Source organism: Elaeis guineensis, chromosome 2 (assembly GCF_000442705.2).
Source record: "Elaeis guineensis isolate ETL-2024a chromosome 2, EG11, whole genome shotgun sequence".
Taxonomy (NCBI): domain Eukaryota; kingdom Viridiplantae; phylum Streptophyta; class Magnoliopsida; order Arecales; family Arecaceae; genus Elaeis; species Elaeis guineensis.
Genome location: NC_025994.2, coordinates 124,817,081 through 124,823,305, shown reverse-complemented (window position 1 = coordinate 124,823,305; position 6,225 = coordinate 124,817,081). Strand labels below are relative to the sequence as shown.

The 6,225-nt window shown below is 44.7% G+C and overlaps 1 pseudogene; it reads left to right on the top strand.

Moving 5' to 3' along the window:
• Positions 1-2,729: 2,729 nt before the first annotated feature.
• On the top strand, positions 2,730-6,219 carry LOC140855182 (SNF1-related protein kinase regulatory subunit gamma-1-like; annotated as a pseudogene).
• Positions 6,220-6,225: the final 6 nt, after the last annotated feature.

The following is a 6,225-nucleotide window of genomic DNA, read 5'->3' as shown; positions in this document are numbered from 1 at the left end:
ACCTCGCGGGGACGTCCTTGCCATGAGTACAAGAAAATGGCAAGAAAGAAAGAAAGAAGGAGGGGGAAAGAAACCTTAGCCCTTGGAAGGAAAAAATCGCGAAGGGGGCGACAGAATGGAGAAGTACCTGGAACGGGGGCTCGGGCGGGCAAAATCTCGACTGTGAAAATAAGAGGGGTAAAAAACCATGTGGGGGTAACCTTGCATATATATAGTGCCCCCCAACGGTCGAGATGAAGGCACGCCCAGCGAAGACTCCCCGGATTTCGCCGCGTGGCATCATCAGGGCCGTCCAACGATCCAACGGTTCGACGCACCCCCCTTCAGATTGCGCCACGTCGCCTCCATCCGCTCCACCGAACGCGAACCGATGGCCACGCGCCACGTGTCGCGGCGGGACGCGACGTTTTGTCTTCCCGACGGGACGCAACGTTTGGAGTTCCCGAGGGGAACGGCGGGAATGATGGCTCCCCTTCCCGATGGGACACGACGGTTCCATTTCCCGATGGGACATGACACCTGGCACCGGTTTTATCGCTGACACCAGCGGGACATCCGGCACGGCGGGACGTCCGGCGCCGACCGACACCTGATGCTGATGGGACGAGACGCCTGGCGCCGACTGGATGTCGGGCGCCAGTAAGCCTCTCCACATTTATGAGGCGCCTGGCGCCATGGTGACCGGCGGTACGGTCGGATCCTCACATACGACAAATCCACTCCTAGTCGCCAGCTTGCCGTCCGACTCAGGAGTGGAGGGGGGCAACTGTTGTGGGATACTGACCGACCGACCGACCGGCTGGCCGACCGACTGACCGTCTCCGATTGGGCCGACCGACCGACCGATCGGCTGACCGACTGACTGACCGTCTCCGACCGACTGACGGGCATATCGACCGATTGACGGTCGGAGCGCCCCGACTGAAAGCCGGGAGTGCCCGACTAACGGACGCTACCGACGGCTTTTCAATGGCCCATCGCCGACTGGAGGTATGTCGGGCGTATCCATCCCGACCGACCAAACCCAGAGGCCGACTCACATGAAACTCGCCGACTGACGGAGGAACCCGACGCCACTCTGCTGGCCGCCGACCAAGGGTCGGCCGTCTCCTCCCATCGCCGTACAGCCGCTAGACCTTGTCAGCTCTGACACGGACATGCGGCACAGTTACCCAGGGGCATTGTCCGCCGAGAGCGAGGTCAACCCTGGTGATTAGACGGCCACACGGCGACATGACATTTTCACGGCGGCTCTGACAGCCTACAGTGAGTTACAGTTCCTCACTTGTCCGCGCCATTAATGATGGCGCCATACCGCGCTCCACTATATATACCGGGGAAGGCAACAGTGCAAGGGATCGATCCGCTCGTCTCTCTCACATACGCAGGCTCGCTCCTCTCTCTTCCTCTCCCTCTCTCCTTCTCAGAGCTCTCTGTCTGCATTTCACTGTTGCCCAGTCACCTCTCTGACTTGACCGTCGGAGGGTCCCCGCCGGAGCCGCCTCCGGTCAGTGCGGACTTCCTTTTGCAGGTGCACGCTTCCCGACGATCGGGCGACGAGGCGATTGGCCGCAACAGGACTCATTCTATATCGAGTCTCCTCAGCATTGGACAGGGTCAATCTAAACCTTATTCCAGGTGGAAATTGAGTTATTTCAAGACAAACCGCTATAGAGCAAGCCTCAACTCAATATGTCGACGTCTTAGGTCCTCCACACACCCCCACTCCCCCACCTCACCATCATGCGGCTCAAGGCACAACAGCCTTGGATGATGCAATTAATTGACCGCCCAACTTATTAATCACTTCGGACCAAGCGCACTTGGAAAGAGGTACCCACTCAACCCACTGGGCCCTCTCCTTTGGACCTACTTTGATGTTCAGGGATGTTCTGATCTTCGGTATGGCCTAGCGCAAGTGATGATCACTCGGTGACTCATTGTGGCATCGCCTATGGTCCGGCCCATTTTTTTTTTTGTCAACTCTTTGGCTCAATATTCATCATAGCTGTTGAGTTGAGCAAGTATAGTCATCATCATTACTGTTTAATTACTTTGGCATTATTTTTAGGATTTATGTACACAAATAAATACTTTATTTGATTTAATCCTTGTTGTTCAATTTCATCCCGTTCCATAGCGCGGGTTATTTTCTAGTATCTCATAAAAGTCAAACAATTAGCTGCTCCTCCTAGACAATTGTCGTATCAAAATATAATTTAACAAAACAATTATTCTAGTCAACTTCATGAAAACCTTGCCCTATGCTTTCCTGTTTTGGAGCATGGCAGGGTAGAGGCACGCAGGCATGGCAATTGCTTCGACTAAATAGAGGCTAGTGACAACTAGTGTAGGTAGGGAGGGTTCGAGGAAATATGGGGAAAAGAGTTTAGAAAAAGAAAGAAATTTGGAGCATATACATATGTAGATCTAGATACAGTTATCTATCTATATATCTATCTATTTATATACACATACATGCATGCATATGAGTAATAGTCACTGAAGACTTCATGTAAAATTTTTTTTGAAGATTTAATCAAGCTATAACCTGGCCCTTTTCACCGAACGGGCCTATTTTTCAAGCCCGTCCAGCCAACTAGGCTTGAAGCCTTCGGCCCGAACCCGTCCAAGAAGGCTTCCCGCTCGGCTGTGGCCCGTGAATCGCCAGATACACCGTCCGCTTCTCTCTCATCTCGCGAGTCGGGACCATCACCTGCGCTGCACGTGTAGAGTATGTGGTCGTCCCTCCCTCTCCCGCAATATCATCTCTCAGCGCAGACGCGTGGCTTCGAGTAGTACGCGTGGCAAGGCAAAAAGCTGCCAAGCTAGCGAAACGCAAGGACCTCCTCCCCAAGAACTCATGCCAGAATTATCAAACCGTAGATCCAAGAAGAAGATCGAAAAAAAATCCTAAAACATCGAGAAATTCTCTGCTTAAATTGGTATGATCATGATTTTTTTTCTTTTTCCAATTTATTTTGGTAAGAATTTTTAAAATGTCGTTTGAGCTTGCGAGCCAATAAGTTGTGAGTCTATATCCTTTCCTCTTCATCAAATTCGCGGTTTTGGTTGTATAATTAGTATAGTTTGGTCAGAAATCTTGGAGTAATTTAATTTTAGTTTTCCCAGAAAACCCTAGAATTGAACTCTGGAGACGAAACACTCATGTGCCATCGCAATTGGCGGCGAACTTAATGATCAGAAGCATTTTTTGGAGTCTATTCGAATTATGAGAGTTACATGTTCGATGTAATGCCTTATTGCTAATTTCTTCAACTTCTGTTTTCTAGGGTTCGCCAATGCTTCAGGAGGTCCGGTTTTTTGCTTTATTGATCGATTAGTTTCTGTACTTCTTGTCCCGAAACGGCAGAACAGCAGTTGATTATTCCATAACATAATAATCCTGTGATGTTGTTATGAGCAATGAGGCAATGCTACAAGACAGGTCTAAGTGAACTTTTTATGCTCGGTCTAGAGTTTTAAGGATAGATTCATTTTGTTGATTATAGGCGACGGTCAGTTCTATTGAATGTTTGACTATCTGTGTCGTTGGCATCTTCTGAATTTGATATACTATTCTTTTAAACTTTTGCCTGATGATGTCTGTCTTGATGGTCTGTTCTTTAAAATAGTGGAAGGATGTTTACATTGGCATCATGTGGTTCGTGTAGCGGAGAGCACCGAATTTTAGGAATCTGGAACTAAGTATAACCATATTGCATGCACTGGTATTGGTGATTCTTCACAGTTTATCTATTTTTTTTTTCTTTTTCTTTTGTCTGCTTCAATGCATACCTAGTTAGATGGAGAAAAGAACACAAAATTCATGTATATGCAATCTATATTCTTGTTCTGTCTTCCAGAGTGTGATTCCGCATTCTTATGTTTGATCATATTTTCACTGTCACATTATCCTACGTTTTCTCACGAACAATGGGAATGTGCCCTTTTGCAGCTACATCTCTGTCTGCCTTACCATTTTTTTGAAATGGCACAAGCTGAAATGACATCAAGAATACCAAACTGTGATGCGTATTTTGAGACCATCCAGTCAAAAAAGAAGTTACCATACTCTTTACAGGAATCTTTGACAGCTGCTTTTGCACAAATTCCGGTTTCATCATTCCCTGAAGTTCCAGGAGGCAAAGGTTATCATTCACTGTGCATTGCTATTCATGCTTTCTAGACTCTCACATATTAGCCACTGGGATTCTTTCTTTCCCCATTGGTCTGTTCATTACTGGCACATTTGTCATGATTCGTGTTGCCTGTAGTAGTGCTGACCATTGAGCAGGTGAATGTGCGTGCCCATGTGACCTTGTTTGCCATTGTGCATGCATATGTGTACATGCACAATTGCATGTGCCTTTAGGCATGTTTTGTGTGTCGGTATGTGGTGTGCGAGTGTTCATGTCTCTAATGGTTACCTTGTAGTGAAGATTGTTCCATTGTAACATTTGACCTTTTGAAGTTAAAAATTTTGCCTTATATTTATCTTTCTTCACTTCTTACACAGTAATTGAGATTCAAGGTGACACGACTGTTATTGATGCTGTTCGAATTCTATCGGAACACAACATATTGGCTGCTCCAGTAAGAAACTCAGAGGCAGGGGATAGTATAAATTGGAGGGAAGGTATTTGGGAGTAATTGATTATGCTGCAATCATTCTCTGGGTGTTAGAGAATGCGGAACTTGCTGCTGCTGCTCTATCGGCGGGATCAGCAACAGCTGCAGGAGTGGGAGCAGGTGCTGTTGGTGCTCTTGGAGCAGCAGCCTTGGGTGCAACTGGTCCAGTGGCAGTTGCTGGGCTGGCTTTTGCTGCTGTTGGGGCAGCAGTGGCTGGTGGAATGGCTGCAGAGAAAGGTATATGGAAGGATGCTCCCACTGCTGCCGATAAATTGGGAGAAGATTTCTACAAAGTCCTCCTTCAAGAAGAACCCTTTAAATCAACAACAGTAAGCACTTAAGATGTTATGTGTTGTTTCTGTGCTTTATGATGAATATATCTCGCAAAAGTTGCCCAAGAAAAAAAAAAGGAAAAAAAAACTCGAACCTTTTCCATTGTTATTAAAATTGATATTCTTTTTATTCATCCACAAGGGGTTACCTTTTCTTATATCAAAGTTAGCCTCTTTTTCTTGTGCTCAGAAATATCAGGGACAATTTCTCTTTGTTAATCTTGAAAAAAAATCATTCCTTAGCTGATTGATAACTCGATAAATTTATGTATATTTATTAGTGGGAAAATATTCTTGTTACACATGATAATTGAATCTTAAAAGGTTCTTGACATTGTGGATTTTACTGGAGTAATTATCAATAATCCCATGACTAATTTAACTTTATTTCATTGATGTTGCTGTGATAATGCTTTCATATTCTTATAATCACTATTGACATCTTGTTTTAGGTTAAGTCGATTGTGCAGTCATATCGTTGGGCACCCTTCCTCCCTGTTGGGCTAGACAGTTCAATGCTTACTGTATTGCTCTTGCTTTCAAAGTATAGATTGAGAAATGTACCTGTGATTGAAACCGGCAAGCCTTTTATTAAGAATTTTATCACCCAAACAGCAGTAGTACAAGGTCTCAGGCAATGCAAGGGAAGGGACTGGTTTGATTGCATTGCTGCACGCACACTTTCAGATCTTGGACTTCCTTTTATGTTGCATAATGAGGTTACTTCATTTTTCTTCGCAAATATTTTCTGTTCTATCAATCATTTCACATATACTGATCAACATTGTTATCTTCAAGTTCTAATATAACATGTAGAATTGTTAGCTTATTTGTTCTTAATTCTTTAGATTTTAAAAGGAGTCAAGGCAATTGCTAGAAGAAAATTCCTGATATGGAGACCTTTAATATTTCGTAATGGCATATAATTTTTGATTTGCTGCATTGTATCCACATTAACTCAGCTGGTAAATGTGAAATGCATAGATATAATACATCAGATGTTTACTTCTAAAAAGTAGGGGATAAGTGGGTGAGTTGGATATAATATAGGTGTTTGCCAGCAGATTATTGTACTTAATATCCCCAAGCATTCGAAGACCGTTGTTTTACGATCACCATTACAATATTGTGAGTAGCATGTTAAATGACCACCATACTTGAAAAGCATCCAAAATATGAGAAATCTAAAAGAAGAATGCACTGATTTTAGTGGACAGTTCTGCATCTTCTTGGTTATTATTTGCCTTAGTCTGCATTCAGA